A 21,273-nucleotide genomic window follows, 5' to 3' on the forward strand; every position below is an offset into this window, starting at 1 on the left:
ATTCAGCCAGACACGATAATCAGCGTCCAATGAAAAGACAGAGGGACAATACTGCTCACCGCGGCTGGTCTCGGCGGAGGTTCGAGTCCTCCCTCGGGTATGGACGTGTGTGTTTGCCCTTAGGATAGTTTAGGTTAAGTAGTGTGTAAGTAAGATTTAACACACATTTGAACAACACACACTAAATGATGCTGTAACGAAGCGCGAGAGCGTTACGGAGATGATAATAAACTCCAGTGGAAGACTCTGCAGGAGAGACGCTCAGTAGCTCGGTACTGGCTTTTGTTGAAGTTTCGAGAACATACCTTCACCGAAGAGTCAAGCAGTATATTGCTCCCTCCTACGTATGTCTCCCGAAGAGACCATGAGGATAAAATCAGAGAGATTATACCGACACTCTTTCTTTCCACGAACAATACGGGACTGGAATAGAAGGGAGAACCGATAGAGGTACTCAAAGTACCCTCCGACACACACCGTCAGGTTGCTTGCGGAGTATGCATGTAGATGTAGAACCAAATGTAATTCGGCATAATGAAATGAAGTCTGTAACCTTACCAGGGCATACTGATGAAGGCCGTGCTGTGATTACGATTCCACAACGCTCTCCCTGCTTGTCAGGTCTTAAGACAGTTCAGATGGTCGCAACGTCGATTCAAAACGTGTATGCCAAAAAGCGCAATGCATCTTCAAATCTCGTGTCACAACTACTTTTATCTCCTGCCTGTAAGGCTTTTCTGCAATTCCAAGAGTAATCACTCATTGGTGATACACAACCCAGTGCGAGGAAGCAATAACCGCGCCATTTTTCTTAAGATGGCTAAGTGGGAACTGCGACTACACCGCTGCGTTGTTGAGGGTTCTGTGTGTATAAGACATCTGCACTGCCCATCTACATCAATGTGACCACCTGGCCGGCCAGAGTGGCGGTGCGGTTCTAGGCGCTACAGTCTGAAACCGCGTGACCGCTACGGTCGCAGGTTCGAATCCTGCCTCGGGCATGGATGTGTGTGATATCCTTAGGTTAGTTAGGTTTAAGTAGTTCTAAGTTCTAGGGGAGATGACCACAGCAGTTAAGTCCCATAGTGCTCAGAGCCATTTGAACCATTTTTTTTTTGTGACCACCTGTGGAAAGCCTGGATAACTGCCATTTGCTGTACGAACCGCTCCAAGACGTGCAGGAAGAGTGTCAATGAGGTGCTGGAGAGTACCAACTGGGATGTGGGCAGTCAGTGGCCAGCTGCGCTATGTTTCTCGGTTTATGATGCTTGGCGCGAACAACCCGATCAAGATGATTCCGCGGATTCCCGATTGCCTTTTAATCCGGGTAGTTTGGTGGCCAGGGGAGCATTGTGAACTCACCTTGATGCTCTTCGAGCCCTGCACGTACACTACGAGCTATGACGGGTTGCGGTATCCTGCAGGTAGATGCCATCGTGCCGAGGTAAAACTAACTGCATGTGGGGATGAACATCGTCCGCAAGCAAGAATACATACTTGTGGCGATCCATTGTGCCTTTTACGTGGAGACCACCCAGGGAATCCCATTAAAACATTCCCCAGACCATAATGTTTCCCCTTTGTTGTAGGGTGCTTACTTCAACACGTTTAGCGCCGTATACGCCAATGACCATCCGTCCGATTGAGCACAAAACCTCAGTCATCTGACAAGAACCCCAGTTTTCACTTAGTGGACCTCCATTTACAGTATTGTCGTGCAAATCCCAGCCTTCGTCGTCGATGAACAGCAGACAACAGTGGTGCGTGGACCGCGCGCCTGCTGCTGAAGCCCATATGCAGCAACGTTCGCTGAATTTTCGTTGAGGAGACACTTCTGATTGAAACCTTCCCGTCTCCTCTATATCTCTTTTGCTACGCAACCTTGCCTTCTACAATAACCTATGAAACCTTCCCTTAGGATTTCTATCTCTTGCTTAATAATAACAAATGAAATCTTCCCTTTGAAATTTGTTCTCTTTCTCAATCTTCGCATACAAATTTAATTGCTGCTTATGAAAAGTGATTTTCTGATTATTTCGGCGAAACGTAGAATGTGTCACCGTCGTGGCCCTCAGTCGTTATCTGCAATAACCCAAAACGGTTCCTTACCTTTTTTACTGTTACGGGATCGCCATCTGACTGCTACATCGAACTGCGACATAAATATACTTACTCTGTTTTACTATATTTCATTAGCTGCTGGTGGGCTGTCATAATAAGTGGCTGTATTTATTACCAAAGCTGACGTTATTCTTTAATAGCAAAGCGGACGTTATTCTTTAATTAATTTGACTGACGTTACGTAATTCATAGTTAAACTTTTTCTTCGCAACAATAAAATGTTGCAAAGTTCTACGTTGATGGTTTTTGGGATGGATCACAATCAGTAATGCAATATTGCTGGCAAAAATTAATTATATTCTGAATGAAATGATTTTACAAACGTTCATGTGGGTCTTACTTTTTACAATAATCTTACAACTAGCAATGCGCAAACATACCTTCAGTAGTCTTGAGCTTCTCAAAAAAAAATTAATTCAGTAATATTAGTTCCTCTGATGATAATAGTTAGCTGATGTCTCCGTTCATCCGTTTATATCTTGTAAATCATAGCTGGTGGCTGGCAGACACACCGTTCCTGTCAACCTCTCGCTTCAGACCTGCTACCGACTCGCTTCACATGTCGCTTACTACTGACTTCCTACGAACGCTGACGTGCGGTCTCTCCCTCCAACAATGCTTTTTGGTGCAGACAATCCCTGCTACCATTACAAAATGTATCAATGCTCGGTCTTTCCCGCTCTTTTCTTAAAATGTATCCATACGCGGTCCCTCCCGCCCTTTTTAAAATTATATCAATGTGCGGTCTCTCCTGCCAACAATACTATGGTGCAGACATTCCCTGCTACCACAATTATTTCCAACATGACAAATATTAATTAGTCCTTCTTAATCCTATTAATAAAATATAAACATCTTTCATAAATTGTGATTTGACAATAGACAATAGAAATATACAAGTCTTACAGGGTTTTCCTTTGGTTTCATCTAGACGGTCAGCTGCCAAACTGTTGGACGTTTATTCGCCCGTACACATCTCTCCAGCCATCGTTTATTCCTGTCATCTACAACAGCCCGTGCTGCGTTGCAACTGCCCCGGTGTAGTTTTTGGATGTGCCATTTTGTCTTACATACTATACCCAAGGGGGGTCGCGATCAGTTTACAGAGTGAGTAGTTTCGAAAATGCTTCCACCCTTGAGCTGAATGCCTATGCTCTTGTCTTTTCGGATGTCTGATAAATCGCTCCGTTTCCCCATTACGAAAACGACTGCAATGTTTTCCGCGTCCTCGCGACACGCTTTGTATACCCTCCACTGTTAGCGCTGCCACGCGCCTTCTGTGGGTGGTTATTGCAGGTTGACACCGAACATCGGAGGTGGTCACTGTAATATGACTGAATCGTGTATATGTGACACGGGGAGCGACAAATCGATTTTGTCAATTCATTTTGAGTTCTTTCCGTTTCGTTGTTTGGGTGAGAAGCAAGAAGTGAAAAATCCAGTAGCAGATAAATCACATCCGGTAGCAGGAGACATGACTGTCGCTCGCTGTACGCGTTTCTTAGTGATCACTTGATAGGTTTGAGTCAACAGGACGAGAATAATATACTTATATGGATATGGTGTCTGTTCTTTCGGACATGTCCCAAAGAACAGACACAATATCGATATAAGTATATAGTTCTGGCAACACCGGCCATGACCTTCTTCTTCTGCGTAGACGCACTCATAGTCCCCGAACTCTTACGGGACTTGGTAAGAATGCCTTCCACGAGTAATGAGTGTGTTGGGGTGGGACACTACGAATGTAGTGTGTGGACGTAGAAGGTGAGAATATGGGTCTCGCGGGAGGCGTGAGCGAGATAGTCCCCGCCCTCGCGCTATTCTCTGTGCCCTCGGTGGCTCAGATGGATAGAGCGTCTGCCATGTAAGCAGGAGATCCCGGGTTCGAGTCCCGGTCAGGGCACACATTTCCACCAACCCCTGTTGATATACCGGGTGATCAAAAGTCAGTATAAATTTGAAAACTGAATAAATCACGGAATAATGTAGATAGAGAGGTACAAATTGACACACCTGCTTGGAATGACATGCGGTTTTATTAGAACCAAAAAAATACAAACGTTCAGAAAATGTCCGACAGATGGCGCTTCATCTGATCAGAATAGCAATAATTAGCATAACAAAAAAATGGTTCAAATGGCTCTGAGCACTATGGGACTTAACATCTGTGGTTATCAGTCCCCGAGAACTTAGAAATACTTAAACCTAACTAACCTAAGGACATCACACACATCCATGCCCGAGGCAGGATTCGAACCTGCGACCGTAGCAGTCGCGCGGTTCCGGACTGAGCGCCAAGAACCGCTAGACCACCGCGGCCGGCCAATTAGCATAACAAAGTAAGACAAAGCAAAGATGATGTTCTTTACAGGGAATGCTAAATATGTCCACTATCATTCCTCAACAATAGCTGTGTTCGAGGAATAATGTTGTGAACAGCACTGTTAAGCACGTCCGGAGTTATGGTGAGGCATTGGCGTCGGATGTTGTCTTTCAGCATTCCTAGAGATGTCGGTCGATCACGATACACTTGCGACTTCAGGTAACCCCAAAGCCAATAATAGCACGGACTGAGGTCTGGGGACCTGGGAGTGGCGGCTGGCACACGATCATCACCAAACGACGCGCGCAAGAGATCTTTCACGCGTCTAGCAATACTATTTTTGATTCTAATAAAACCCCATGTCATTCCAAGTATGTGTGTCAATTTTTACCTCTCTATCTACATTATTCCGTGTTTTATTAAGTTTTCAAATTTATACTGTCTTTTTGATCACCCGGTATATCAACGCCCGTTAGCAGCTGAAGGTATTAATATAATTCTAATTTCGTACGAGAATAAGGTGGCTGCGAACTCCAGCATCTAGCGGAGCAATTACCTTCATCCCATATCTCTGCAATCGACCACAATTCCCGCAGCAGAGCAGCCACAGATGGTTATGGAAGCAAGTCGCGACAGGACATACAAGGTGGTCGCTAGTGTCTAGGGCTGTGAGGGCAACTGGAATCGTACTCCGAGCATAAAAATGCTACGTAAACATTCCTGGCATGTTAACAGCCAATATTCCTGTCGGGTCTGCAGGCAGGTCACGATGCAAAGACTACTCGTCAATTAACGCCAGATTCTCTGTTTAAGAAAAAAATACAGAAATATATATATATATATATATATATATATATATAGTAGCTATACGTTGGCAGTACTTCTACACATAGCTGCCACCTAAATTCAAACACCAGCTTCTTTATACCTTGAGCTAATTATCTGTCGTGAAGTGCTGAACAGCCAGCCAGGGATTCTTCTTGGAGACGAGATGAAAATCGCTTCGTTCAAAGTCCGGACTGTAGGGCGGATGTTGAAAGATCTACCATTCAAGAAGCTCAGGTTTTTCCTTCCTTCGAGTCTCAGTCAGGGATTGCGCATTATAACCAAGGAGAACAATTCCTTCAGGAACCATACCGTACCATTTGTTTTAGAGTGACTTTTCGGAGTATCTTATGAGTCTCACAATAAACCTGTGATCTCATAGTAATCTCCCGCTTTATTCTCATGATATGTGTCGTCGAATTTTCACTGCAATGCCATGTCTAATCCAGATCCTCGATTCTGTTCAGAAAATCTCTCCACTCTTCATGCTAATACTGCAGGAATAACAAGGTTGTATCGTTTCTTTCAGTTTTGTAAACATTGGTTAAACGTTTTGGTGCACACTGGGCATGAAAATAATGCATACGGACTCTCTGTGTCAATATTAAAGAGTATCGTCCTTGAACTACGAGACTGAAACGAGCAACAAAATCTGTTCAAACAAGTACAGTTAAATGCATTGAACTCAGTGGAGTCATTTTTTAACATTTACTGTAAATGTATTGAGAAATTGTATGTGCACTGTACAGCTTCCTTAACACCGATCTTTGTTTTTTTTCTGTTTATTATGAATTCATGTGTACTATGGTATTAATAAAAGCAGATTATCTGACACATTCATACACTTGCATTATCGTTATTACCATCATTTTTCCAAAATTAAATTCTCTACCATTTCTGTTGAAAGCTTTGTGCACTTGGGCCAAGTAGTTAATAAATTAAAAATTTTATGAAATTATTTCTTTGTTTCTCTGGACGTTCTGAAAACTACTGCAGATACTCGTCGAGGTCATGTTTTATCAAATTCACCAGACCAATAACAACAAAATAAATGGAAATCGTGCTTTACTTTAACCTCGTACAGTTTTTCAATGGCTTCATATCAGCGAAGATGCTAAATTTCAGGCAAAATCTTTTATTAGCCGTACCTCTGTAACTAAACAATTTCGGGCCTATGTTTATATGGATTGTTTTCTTTATTTTTACTTGTAGAATAACATATTGAAATATTTGTATATCTTCGTGAATCACCCCCTTGGATTGACATCCGTTGTGAGGGCACTGCTGTGTTTAGGGGGTAGACGTGATGTTCAGGAGCGCCTCATGTACACCCTTAAGGATTGCAGCGAGACCTCGCAATACCTACTTTCGCGTGGCACCAGGATATCTCGACGATACAACAGCAACTATACCAGCAGGACTGCTGGTGGTAATTTAACACTTTGATGCGATTTTTTACGACTTCCACCCGCAATGCTCGACTGTATCTGTCCATCAGTGGGCGTGACGTCTGCCCGGTCTCGGTTTAACTGCAGTTGATCCTTCGCATTCCACTTACAGTTAATTAGCGAATCAAGTGACGCTTTGCTAGTCAATAACAGTTGCAGGTATCCAATACTACCACGTCAAAAAGTGTGCCAAAGTTAGATAAATCATTTATACATTTATGTAATAAATTGAACTAACATTTCATGTACACTACTGGCCAATTAAAATTGGTACACCATGAAGATGACGTGCTACAGACGTGAAATTTAACCGACAGGAAGAAGATGCTGTGTTATGCAAATGATAAGCTTTTCAGAGCAGTCACACAAGGTTGGCGCCGGTGGTGATACGTACAACGTGCTGACATGAGGAAAGTTTCCAACCGATTTCTCATACACAAACAGCAGTTGACCAGCGTTGCCTGGTGAAACGTTGTTGTGATGCCTCATGTAAGGAGGAGAAATGCGTACCATCACGTTTCTGATTTTGATAAAAGTTGGATTGTAGCCTATCGTGATTGGGGTTTATTGTATCGCGACGTTGCTGCTCACGTTGGTCGAGATTCAATTACTGTTAGCAGAATATGGACTCGGTGGGTTCAGGAGGGTAATACGGAACGCCGTGCTGGATCCCAACGGCCTCGTATCACTATCAGTCGAGATGACACGTATCTTATCTGTATGCCTGTAACGGATCGTGCATCCACGTCTCGATCCCTGAGTCAACAGATGGGGACGTTTTCAAGAGAACGACGATCTGCACGAACAGTTCGATGATGTTTGCAGCAGCATGGAATATCAGCTCGGAGACCATGGCTGCGGTTACCCTTGATGCTGCTTCACAGACAGGAGCGCCTGCGATGGTGTACTCAGCGACGAACCTGGGTGCACGAATGGCAAAACGTCATTTTTCCGGATGAATCCAGGTTCTGTTTACAGCATCATGGTGGTAGCATCCGTGTTTGGCGACATCGCGGTGAACGCACATTGGAACCGTGTATTCGTCATCGCCATATTGGTGTATCACCTGGCATGATGGTATGGGGTGCCATTGGTAATACGTCTCGGTCACCTCTTGTTCCCACTGACAGCACTTTGAACAGGGGAAGTTACATTTCAGAAGTGTTACGACCGGTGGCTCTACCTTTCATTCGATCCATGTAAAATCCTTCATTTCAGAGGGTAATACATGACCGCATGTTGTAGGTCCTGTTTCTGGATACAGAAAATGTTCGACTGCTGCCCTAGCCAGCACATTCCTCAGATCTCTCACCAATTGAAATCGTCTGGTCAATGGTGGCCGAGCAACTGGCTCGTCACAATACGCCAGTCACTACTTTTGATGAGCTGTGGTATGGTGTTGAAGCTCCGTGGGCAGCTGTACCTGTGCACGCCATCCAAGCTCTTTTTGACTCAATGCCCAGGCGTATCAAGGCCGTTATTAGGGACAGGGGTGGTTGTCCTGGGTACTGATTTTTCGGGATCTATGCACCCAAATTGCATGAAAATGTAATCACATGTCAGTTCTAGTATAATATATTTGTCCAATGAATACCCGTTTATCATCTGCATTCCTTCCTGGTATAGGAATTTTAATGGCCAGTAGTGTATTTTAATGTGATGAGACTTCCCACACACAATTAAAGAACCCACTTTTTCTGGCCAGACGACAGTAGTTTCGTATATGAATGGGTGATGTCTGTTCTTTCGCACGTCCAAAAGAACAGTCACCACGCAGAATCCGCAGCTGTGATACATATTGTGTAAATTGACGGTGGAGGGGGAAGAAGGGAAAGCAAAGGGAAGCAACCACTGATGTCACCTGCATCGGGACTTTATGCGGTATCAGCAGCGATGCGTGAAAATGTGGACCGGACCTGGCATCTCCTGCTTGATAGGCAGCTGCGGTAACCACTACGCCATCCGGACACAGTGTTTACCGCACGTGCGTGAACTACCTCGTCTCGCCTATCAGCCGACCGACATCCCCACCTAGCGTTAACCACCTGCACTGCCCGTCCTTGTCCTCCATACAGGACGACACAGAAAAACGAGAACATTTCGACAAGCCAATAGAACTACAAGTGGTGAAGGAAAGAAATTGAATTCATAGTGATTGAAACCTTACAATTTTGCCATTTACGAAACATTGATGACATTTATCATTTTTTAAAAACTATGTCCTTTAGATGGCTGTCACCGTGCGCGCTTCTATGATATCTATGGAATGATACGACATTCAAGGCTCTACTATAGTTCTCTGTCGAAGTTAAGACATGCTAATGTGGTGTTTTTAATTATATGATATAATTACAAGAAAGTCAAAAATTTAAATAGTTTTATGCGGCTCCCTCCCACTTGTGAGGCGCGATACCAGTCAGTTTAATCACGTAAACTCGCTTTTAGCGCGTTGTTGGTTCAATCATGACGATGAACGATGGGAATTGGCTCTTAGCATTTGCTATGCCGCGTCTCGGTTTAACTGTAGTTAACTGTAGTTGATCCTTAGCATTTACTATGCCGCGCCATGACTGTTTAAATAGGTAAAGAAACTAGTGAGTATTCAGCTCTCATTGATACATGTCGCTTCACGGTATGACACATCTATTTTTATAGCGATTTTAATTCTTTACTGCTTCAGTTTCTTGTACGGATCACCAGAAATGTATCTCCAGTGATGCTAAACGGGTTTTGACTTTTTAATAAAAGTATTTTAACAGCCCGGTGGAAGGCTTTTTCACCATGTGCAACCTCGGCTGAAGTTTAGGAATGGGAAAGCCGACCTGTTAAAACCGATACCGCTATTTTAGTTCTGAATAACCAGTATTTTTCGGTATTTGTTTGGCCTTGATTATAACAGGTGCTTTTTTATTTTTGTATAACTAACAGAGTAAAAAATCTAAAGTCATAGCAGTAGTCCTGAAAGTCTGGTGTTCAAGTAAACCTTTTTTTTAAAAAAATAAGAGTGATTTTTATTCGTAAAATGTTCATTGGTTTGAAATAGAAATAGAAAATGGGAAAAACGATCACTGCTGCTTTAACAACAATGCCGACCAAACGAGCGAGGAAATGATATCCATGAGAAGCCTCGCTCGGACAGTAACGCTCCTCTTACCATGGGCGTCTACACATATACAAGCAGTGTGCAACACTTGCCCCATCTGGTCTGTATGGTATTTTCTCACTGACGTCGTCGAACATTAGTTGTGATACAGAAAGACACCGTTCTTAGTCTGGAAGTATTTTGCGAAGTGCTGTATCAGTGAAATTCAATGCTCCATTTGCTTTAAAAGGTTAAAAAGGGAGGAGTAGAAGACTTAAAACTTAACAAGTTCATTCATTGTTCACGATAAAAATAGGTAGTGGCTGATCGGTCTATCTAATCTGATGCTGTCTGCTTGTAGACCTTGAAAACGGACAAATTAAAACAAAAAATAGAGCCCTTGACCCTCAGTTTTGACTCTTTAGCTATTCGTTATGCCAAAATAGTGGTATGGTTCTCTATTACAACATCGATTCTGAGCAGAGTTTCATAAAATTAGCAACGACAGGAGAAAAATGATGTATTTTTGTAGTATTCAATCACTCATCACTTTCCGAAAAACGCCGCTAACTATGGAAGGACTAAGTTTTCTTTTATTTGCCTACTTAGTTTAATATTTGATTCTGCGATTTCAAATTTTTTGAACTTTTGTTCGATTTACATAATGAGATTTTCACTTTGCAGCGGAGTGTGCGCTGATATGAAACCTCCTGGCAGATTAAAACTGTGTCGGACTGAGACTCGAACTCGGGACCTTTGCCTTTCGCGGGCAAGTGCTCTACGGTAGATCACTTGCCCGCGAAAGGCAAAGATCCCGAGTACGAGTCTCGGTCCGGCACACAGTTTTAAGCTACCAGGAAGTTTTGTTCGATTTATACGTCTAGTGCAGGAAATAATAGGACTGAAAAACCGGAAGTCGGTTATTTCAGAAACCGGTTATTTCGAGTGGTTTTTGAGAGTTAGGTTAAACTGACGCGAGGAAAAAACCTTTATAACCGAAAACCGGTTGTTTCAGCGACGCTTGTGTGTGTAGTGGTGTTTCTAGTGGGGGCTACTCTCTTGTAACACGAGACCCGACGCTGTGTGGAGTGCGCCGCGAGCGGAAACAAGCGAGGTCGGCGCGAGCTGCAGGGTGGCGGTTGGCGGCTATCTGTGCGGCAGGCAGGCGCCGCGCGTGACTGCGGCGCGCCAGATAGCGGCCGCCCGCGTGCGTCGCGTGTTGCGTGCTGCGTGCAGTGCGTGCCGTGCTCAGTGCGCCCCGCCGCGCCGCGGCACACGCTATCTGCCCGGCCGGTTCGCGGCGGACGCAGACGCTATCGACCGGCGGGGCTGCGCCGCTCCTCGTGCTGCGACAAGACGCCGCGACGCCGGAGCCGGCCCGGCCCGGCCGGGCCGAGGCGACGCCGACGCCGACGTCGACGGCGGCAAGGGCGCTGCAGACGCCGCGCTGGACGCCGGCCAACGGCGGCCGCTCCCCCTGCCTGGTCAATACGGCGGGGGCGGCGGCCCCTGCTGCCGCCGCGCGACGGGTGCCTACCGGCAAGTGAAGCGGGATCACCTGCTCCATTCGTACATTCTTCTATCGACGTGACACGACTAGCTTTCCAAACGAAATTGATAAAGCAAAACCACAAAATTATATGGGGAGGAGGGGGGTTGGATTGGATGAAGCCTTTCACTACTATACCACATCAAACACTCTGATTCTCCACCATTTATTCACAGTCCAAGATTCATTCTCAGAAAAATCTTCCTAAAATAAGGGCAATGTTTGATACTAATAGATATCTTTGTATGTATTAGGCTGTTATCATAGCCTCTTTGGTTTATATGCCACACATTATTTTGCTTCCGAAGCAACAGAATCCACACTTTCCGTAATGATAACTCAATTATTGTCATTAGTTTCATTTCTGCTGTACCTCGATAGTTTCGCCTTGCTGTGGTTTACTCTCAATCCATTTTCACTCACTATACGGACATTTCCTTCCATATCTGTGGTTTCAGGACTACGTATTCACTAACCCTGATTATCTGAGAGCTGCTTCCGGTTGCAATATGTTCACTCCTTGCGATGGCGTTTGTAGCTGCTGTGCCCTACGTAATGAAATGTTCGTTTCGTCTGTTCTTGGAACTTTCTGTCGTGGAGCAAAGTCTCAGTCGACGCCGAGGTCAAAAATCCCCGGGTGTCCTGTAAACTAAATCAGTGAAATTCGTCCCCTTGAAAAGTCGAGGAAAGATCTTCTAAGCCCACTGTCCGAAACTTGCCGGCAGGTAGAAGAGAGGAGACGCTCACGTGTAGTGCTCATAAAAAGGCCTGGAGATGCTCGAACAGGAACTGTAATATCAAAATTTTTACCTTCAGAAGTGACAATAATTTGTTACTTTTTCCGTCGGACGCATTCAACAAATTTTTACTATGACCGGAAACTACAATGGAAAACATAAAAAGGAAATTACAAACACAGTCTTCAAGAATCGTATCTTTTCTACATTTTAAGACAAAAAAAAAGACACACTACGAATGAATGATCCCAGTGGGACGGAAAACTGTAGATGGATGCACATGTAAAGACAAACAAATGAGTACGATTTCAAAAGAACTGGATAATTTATTCAAGAGAAAGACCTTCACAAACTGAGCAAGTCAAAAACACCTCGGTCCACCTCTGGCCCATGCACAAGCTTGGCATCGGTCAATAGAATTGTAGTATGTTGCTGAAATGCAAGCCCAGGATGGCTTATTACGAAGGACTGCAAAGTCAGGCGTCTGCAGACAAGTCTTCAGCCTGGGATCTCAATGTCTCTAGCAGAATTGTCTTCAGTGATGAGTCCCGCTTGAAAAAGAGCCCCGATGACCAGGAAGGAGTGTCTAGAGATGCCCCGGGCAGCAGTCGGGTACCAACCTGACTGTCGCCCGGCATACAGCCCGATAACCAGGAGTGATGATCTGGGGTGCCATGTCTTTTCATAACAGAACCCCTTTGGTTGTCATCCGCGGCTGCCTTACAGCACAGAAGTACGTCGACGATAGTCTACGCCCCATTTTGCTGCCCTTTATGACAAAACATCCTGGGCTTACAGCAAGATAAGGTAATCAATGCTCGATTGCATCAGGGGAGAGTTTCTATTGGTTGTCTTCGTGCTTGTGAAACCACACCTTGGCCGCCAAGGTCACCAGATGTCACCCCAATTGAGAACGTTTGGAGCATAATTTGCAGGGTCCTCCAACCAGCTCGGGATTTTGATGGTCTAATGCACAGCCGAAGAAGATATGGTACATTTCCCTCAGGAGGACATCCAACAACTCTATCAACCAATGCCAAGCCGAATAAATGCTTCCATTAGGGCCAGAGGGGAACACACGCGTTATTGACTTACTCAATTTTCAAAGCTCTTCCTCTTGAATAAATCATCCAATTTTTCTGAAATTGTAATCATTTGTTTTTCTGCGCATGTATATCACATCCACTGATTTCCGTCCCATTAGGCTAATTCCATCTTGTTTCTCTTTTGGTTTGGGGTGTATTTGACAAAGCACGTTTTAAATTAAACAAAATAAAATATGGCTGTTGTACTGAAAGGTGGCTACACTGAACCACAGCGCCAGAGATTGCGCCAAAGAGTTTTATTTCGCCGCCTCCACTGGCAGTGCTTATCGAGAAGTCGTCGTGGAGAGTGCTTATTGAGAAGTAGCAGGAGGCAGTGCTTACTGAGAAGTAGCAGTAGGCAGTTCTTGTCGAGATGTCGTGGTGGAGAGTGCTTATTGAGAAGTAGCAGTAGGGAGTGCTTGTTGAGATGTTGCAGTAGCGAGTCGTAGTTGAGAAGTGCGGTAGTGAGTGCATGTTCAGAACTTGTAGTATTGTTTTGATGGGATAGACACCAGATATTGTTGGATTGGGGATGCTGTAATGATCAGAGTGTCCTTTTCGTCAATATACACTCCTGGAAATTGAAATAAGAACACCGTGAATTCATTGTCCCAGGAAGGGGAAACTTTATTGACACATTCCTGGGGTCAGATACATCACATGATCACACTGACAGAACCACAGGCACATAGACACAGGCAACAGAGCATGCACAATGTCGGCACTAGTACAGTGTATATCCACCTTTCGCAGCAATGCAGGCTGCTATTCTCCCATGGAGACGATCGTAGAGATGCTGGATGTAGTCCTGTGGAACGGCTTGCCATGCCATTTCCACCTGGCGCCTCAGTTGGACCAGCGTTCGTGCTGGACGTGCAGACCGCGTGACACGACGCTTCATCCAGTCCCAAACATGCTCAATGGGGGACAGATCCGGAGATCTTGCTGGCCAGGGTAGTTGACTTACACCTTCTAGAGCAAGTTGGGTGGCACGGGATACATGCGGACGTGCACTGCCCTGTTGGAACAGCAAGTTCCCTTGCCGGTCTAGGAATGGTAGAACGATGGGTTCGATGACGGTTTGGATGTACCGTGCACTATTCAGTGTCCCCTCGACGATCACCAGTGGTGTACGGCCAGTGTAGGAGATCGCTCCCCACACCATGATGCTGGGTGTTGGCCCTGTGTGCCTCGGTCGTATGCAGTCCTGATTGTGGCGCTCAGCTGCACGGCGCCAAACACGCATACGACCATCATTGGCACCAAGGCAGAAGCGACTCTCATCGCTGAAGACGACACGTCTCCATTCGTCCCTCCATTCACGCCTGTCGCGACACCACTGGAGGCGGGCTGCACGATGTTGGGGCGTGAGCGGAAGACGGCCTAACGGTGTGCGGGACCGTAGCCCAGCTTCATGGAGACGGTTGCGAATGGTCCTCGCCGATACCCCAGGAGCAACAGTGTCCCTAATTTGCTGGGAAGTGGCGGTGCGGTCCCCTACGGCACTGCGTAGGATCCTACGGTCTTGGCGCGCATCCGTGCGTCGCTGCGGTCCGGTCCCAGGTCGACGGGCACGTGCACCTTCCGCCGACCACTGGCGACGACATCGATGTACTGTGGAGACCTCACGCCCCACGTGTTGAGCAATTCGGCGGTACGTCCACCCGGCCTCCCGCATGCCCACTATACGCCCTCGCTCAAAGTCCGTCAACTGCACATACGGTTCACGCCCACGCTGTCGCGGCATGCTACCAGTGTTAAAGACTGCGATGGAGCTCCGTATGCCACGGCAAACTGGCTGACACTGACGGCGGCGGTGCACAAATGCTGCGCAGCTAGCGCCATTCGACGGCCAACACCGCGGTTCCTGGTGTGTCCGCTGTGCCGTGCGTGTGATCATTGCTTGTACAGCCCTCTCGCAGTGTCCGGAGCAAGTATGGTGGGTCTGACACACCGGTGTCAATGTGTTCTTTTTTCCAGTTCCAGGAGTGTATATGAAGGTAAAAAAAAATCCTTTTCTTGTAATATTTCAATGTCTTAAACAATAATGCCTCTTGGTCACAGGTTCAGTCAACAAAACATCTGGCTCGTGTTCTTGTATTAGACTGTATTTCTGGTTTCTATGTGTAATTGTAGTATTTCTTTATTTTTTTTATTATTTCAGTATAAACGGTATTTAAAAGATCTTGTCTTATTGAGGAAGAACCGTGCCAGATGTGTACGTTGAATCACACTTCCACACACAGAACAGCTACACTTGTGTTTTGTTGTTTCCTAGGTTTTACAGTTGCTGGGGACTTAATTAATTAATTGTGTTAACGGAAATTTCGTTTCATTCTTTGTTGTTGTTCTATGCAGTCAGATTGAGGAGTAATACTAGTCAGGGCCAACCGGTTACGAGACTGCGTTACCGGACAGTCAGCTACCAAAAATTAAAAAAAAAATTTGCATACATTATATAATAAAGCCCCCATGCACGTGGCGACCGCTGCTTCGGATCGTCCCTTGGAATTCTTCTGATTGTAAAAATAGCAGACAGTAGTATTGTTGTAGTAATTTGTAGTTTAGTAATTGTAGTCTATATTGCACGTGTAGATTTGGTAATTGTCATACTTCTAATGGTATCTTTTGCAGAATTTAATTTTTGTTGACTTGTATACGGGTTTGACAATTTTGTGCAATTATGAAGATTTCAATTGTTCGTTAATCGTGTTTGAGGGAAGCATTTCATGTGAATGATATTGTTGGTGATAAAGTGTCATTGTGTGTAATTTTCATATAATGACGAGTTTTGTACATTTTGTAAATGATTACGCGATCGATGAAAAAGGCAAAAATGATGGATAGTCAGAATGACGAAATTGTTAACATGGCGAACTCGCCAACACAGGAGAACAGTAGGATGAATAACGAAGTGGAAAACAATTTAATAAGTCGCGAAAATAGTCCGGAACCAGTTCAAAACTTTTCACAATTAAAGAATTTTCAGAATACGAGATTAACGACGGAAGATTCTGGAATAGTATCGAACACAGATAGCTTTACAGCGATGACGACGGATGCTGGTTTTACGGAAATGTTAGGAGCGAAAAGAATTTTGAACCAGTTAATATGGAGCAGTTGATGAGTGCAATATTAAATTTGGGATCTGAATTAAAAACAGTGGGATCACAAATAGGAAGAATTAACACGAAGATGGAAACTTTGATAATACAGTTAGGCTCACAAATAGGAACAATTAAAACCGAGATGGAATCAATGGAAACACAGTTAGGCTCACGAATAGGGACAGGTTTCAAAAACATGAAAGATGAATCAAAGAAAGAAATTAGAGAAGAAGTACAACCGATTTTGAATGCTCACAATAATAGTTTAATTTCAACAGAAATTAGACAAGAGGAACAGGACAGAGAACAGGAAGATAGAGATCGCGTGATAGTACAAAAATTATCAGAGTTTAATATACAACGTGCACACGATAAGGAAGAAATATTTGAGAGAATCGAGGAATCCGTACCAAGTGACAGAATAAATAACTTAACACAACAGTATGAACAATTAACTACTAAATGTGTCAATACTGAAACCCGAGTCGAGACGCTTACGGAAGACGTAAATAAACAGAAAGAACAAATAGGTGACTTATCAGAAAGAGCTGAGGAGATTGCAGATAAATTGACAAGTCTTAGTTTAAATGGGGACAGAGATTCAGATGATACAGCTACATTGCCATATGCAGAAACCGAAGAGTACCAGAACATAAATAAACATGTTGAAAATCAGGGAAAATTTAATGAACGCGTCAAAAGGGAATTTGAGGCATTACAAAAGAAAGTCAAACAAATTGAAGGCGAAATCGTAGGAAAAGACAGTAGAAGAAATTTAAAATCACAGAGAGCAGAGGGCTTTGAAGACAATAATTTATTTCATTTAGGGGATGCAACAAGAGAGCGCCAGGCGCGCGAACTTGACAATAATCGACATTGGGACAAGGACAGATGCGGTAGGTCTTTGTCGCCACGAGGAGAAAACTTTGACTATAAACACTTCTTAACTGTTCGGAAATTTAAGATCTTTCGCAATTCTAAGAGTGACATACATCCATGTCCATGGTTAGATCAATTTATGTACCCACTTCCACCAAATTGGCCACTAAGTCACAAACTGGAAATTATGTGCAGCTATTAATGTCCTCAGGGGATTCGCTACACTAAGTGAACATGTGCCGTAGCGTGCACAGGGCCCCGAGCTGTAGTGGTGCTACTTCCCTTTTAGTTTTCTGCACCGCTGCCTACTCTTCTACTATTCTTTGTATCTATCAGAATAACTCTTCAACTATCAATCTATCTAGAGAGTAGGCAAAGAATAACCGGATATGACTATTTTACCCGAAAGTGATTTCGGAAATTACCGTTTGGACTTACTGTATCTTCAGCAGCATTCATTCGTAGTTTAAACGAAATTTTACCTGTTTATCTTCGTGACAATATTACTTCATATGTTGACGATATTCTTATTGCTAAACGTTCTTAGAGTGAGCATAACAAAATTTTGGATTCAGTATTACGTATTTTTGCAAGAGTTGGCATTACAGTGAACTTGGAAAAATATGAATTTGGTCGTTCTCAGGTGAAATTTCTTGGTCACATTATTTCTACAGATGGTATTCTTCCTGATCCAGAGAAACTAGACGCTATTCGTAATTATGCTGTTCCTACTACAAAACGTGATGTACGTAGTTTCCTTTATGTCTGTAATTTTCTTAGACGCTTTGTTAGATTGGACGATTTGGCCACACCTCGTTTATGTGAACTATCTGGAAAGAATTCTAATTGGTGTTGGGATGAGGAAGCTCAATCAGAATTTGAACAACTTTGTGATGATTTAGTTGCTGCTCCACTTCTTTCACACCCGGATTTATCTAAAAATTTTTGTTTGGCGACAGACTCATCATACAAAGGCCTAGGTGCACACTTATTTCAAGAGATAGAAGATAACGGCGTTGTAGTGCAGAAAACTATTGCCGATCTGTTCTTGCCAAATGCAAATTATGTCAAAAGGCTAAGCCGCCAACTATTTCTCACAGAGCACCGTTGTTTCCTATCATTCCAGCGAAATTAAAGGACTTGGCTGCAGTCGATTTGTTTGGTCCAGTGGTTCGTTCTACTAATGGTTTTGCGTACATTTTGGTAGCAGTGGAATTGACATCAAAATATGTGTGTTTTACACCTTTACGCAAAGCAACAGCTCGTTCAGTGTCTAATGCTTTCATCAAATATTTTCTTAAAGAAGTTGATGTTGATAAGGTTATACAGATAATGGATCACAGTTTCGTTCTAAAATTTGGCTTCGTACTCTACGGCGTCGTAAGATTAAAGCAATTTTCATTTCACTTTTTCACCCTCAATCTAACACTTCAGAGAGATGGATGAAGGAAATCAATAAATTGTGTCGTTTTTATTGTCATCAGAATCACAGAGCTTGGGATCAGTATCTTCATATTTTTCAAAACATTCTGAATGAACTCCCTAATGATTCAACTTCTTTACCGCCTATATTGATATTAAAAAATAAAGCACCGACAAATCGCATTTCTGAAATAGTTCCTTTTCCACCTACAGGGAAACTTCGGCATTCTGAAGTTGTGAACCTGGCTCTACAAAATATTGCATCTGCGGCGGCTAGAAGAGAGAAATCAGCAAAACGTCCTGGTCGTTTAAAAACCTTGTCAGTTGGTCAAAAGGTGTTAATTAAATCTCACCGTTTGTCTCACAAAGGAACAGGATTGTGTCGCAAATTTTTTCTGCTTTATAACGGTCCATATAGAGTTCGCAAAATTATTCATGATAACACTGTCGAAGTAGAAACTCTTAAATCTCGACGCTCTAAGGGAATACATCATATATCGAACGTTAAAATTTTTGTGGAATGACATACTTTTGAGAAACTAACAGTTATACGTAAACACACGGAGAATACAAGGATACCGCGCTGTGTTTTGGCGGCGGCACATACTCAAAGCAACAGTCAAGTCTGCGCGCCGCACAAGGCAGTCGTTGACCGCAAACAATTACTTCCTACGTCTCGCGTACCTACAGCTGATCGAGCGCTCAGTGCGAATGCACTGACAGCCGTAAACAAATACACAGTCTAATTTCTCTGATTAAATCCAGTATAAAGCTATAGTAACTTGATAAATTATGTTATTAACGTTCAGTATTTTTCATGATACGGTTGTATAAAATATTTAAGAATTTCAGGTAAATTCTGTGTGTGTCCGACGTTGAGAGAACTTACTATCGAGAAATTTTCAGGAAGAATGTAATTTCGAAGAAGAAAGTAATAAACTAAAAAGGTAACTATTAATTGAGTTTATTTTTCAGGTAACATATTTCCACTTAGGTACGTTCTTTAGACGTAATTTGCTGCTCGCGATTACGTGATTTATACTTCGTGTTAACTGATTTTGACAAAGATTGATTAATGAACAGGGTTGTTACTTGTGTATATTATGCATCGCTTGGCTGCTATGATTTTTCACTGATGTCATATTTTTCTATTATGTGCCTACTGTGCTTATTTATTTAAATTATAATTGTCACCTGATTAATTGTGCTGATGTGGTTATGTATGTAGGTTATACTTTGTGATTTATCTGCTTGCGCCTTCATGTTTACTTATTAAGATTACATATGAACATTTATTTGATTATGCTAATATGATGCTAATGACCTGTTTATTATGTAAGATATATATTTGCTGCTTTGCTTATGGATTGCCTATTTACACATTACTGTTTTGTTGTCATAACTACTCTTTATTTTGGTATATAGAAATGCTGATATACTGTGTACGAACATAGAGTTTAGGTCACACTATGGTATTAATTATAGATTGTTTGCTTGGCAGAGCCTCGTTGTAGGGATTGAGCTTGACATTCTGTTCTCTACTGGTATATTTACTCGCTATTGCATGTTTTGCTTACGCTTAGTGCCTTATATTTCAAGATAAGAAAAGAACTGCTATTATTCTACGAACGACATTGGTACAAGAAACTTCATTGAAGTCACATGAGCTGGAGGTTTTATGGAGGCTGTATAAATTTATGCTAATAGGAAGGAAGCTAACGACATGACACACCAACACTAGGTTTAGACCATTGACAGTTATTACACTGCATTCTTCGTGAGCAATTGAAATAGCAAGTGACACTTGACACAAGAAATACTCCACATGTTTGCTTCTGTTTTGCTATGATTCTTGAAGTGGTGTACACACTGTGAAATATTACGATTTATTCATTCAAAGTCTTACGTGATCTTTCATACTACGTACTCGCACCTATTTACTTAAAGTTATTCAAACTAAAGGCTGTTAGAGGTCATGTATGCATTTCCTTTATTTTATGATGGACAAGGTAACCAAAATGTATTTTATAATTCATAATGAGTAGAAGATTTGGCTCAAGTGGACTACACAGAGGTTGTGTGTGGACATTGTGTCTTCGGATTGCATGGGATGATGAAGTTTGCACTAGGATTTTATCTGTACTTGTTCAAGGAGACTGACTAGAGGAAAGAGTTGCTATGGAAGTGATGGAAGTGAAATGATATTGGCCATAAGGTTTATATGTGTCGACATATTGAAGAGGTATTATTGAGGTATTGGGATTGTGTGAAGTTGATGATTATCGGAGTTTTGGTGGACAAGAGGTAAGGTAAATGATATTGATGATAAGGTTTATATGTTTAGACGTAAGAGGTATTATTGAAATATTAAAATTATGTGATGCTGATGATTATTGGAGTTTTGGTGGATAAGAGGTAAAGTAAGTGAGGAGCATATTTTGTTTGTTTGTTGGTTTATATGGAACAAGGAGGATGAAGATAGCAGACTAGAACACTCAAGTGGAAAGAAGATTGTCTACACACACACACACACACTTTGTTTAATCAATAAGCAGTATATAATTTTTTTTTTTTTTTTTTTTTTTTTTTTTTTTTTTTTTTTTTTTTTTTTTTTTGAGAGAGGAAGTAATTGCATATCTTGGCACACTGACAGTTGTTCAGCAACCGTACATTTTGATTTGGCTTGGCAAAC

At 42.9% G+C, this 21,273-nt stretch overlaps 1 non-coding gene across 1 annotated transcript; it reads left to right on the top strand.

Annotated features, from left to right (window-relative positions):
• Positions 1–3,952: 3,952 nt before the first annotated feature.
• Trnat-ugu lies at positions 3,953–4,027 on the top strand. Its single transcript has one exon. It is a non-coding gene; the product is annotated as a tRNA-Thr (tRNA).
• The last annotated feature ends 17,246 nt before the right edge of the window (positions 4,028–21,273 follow it).

The sequence above is a fragment of the Schistocerca americana genome, chromosome 5 (assembly GCF_021461395.2).
Source record: "Schistocerca americana isolate TAMUIC-IGC-003095 chromosome 5, iqSchAmer2.1, whole genome shotgun sequence".
Taxonomy (NCBI): domain Eukaryota; kingdom Metazoa; phylum Arthropoda; class Insecta; order Orthoptera; family Acrididae; genus Schistocerca; species Schistocerca americana.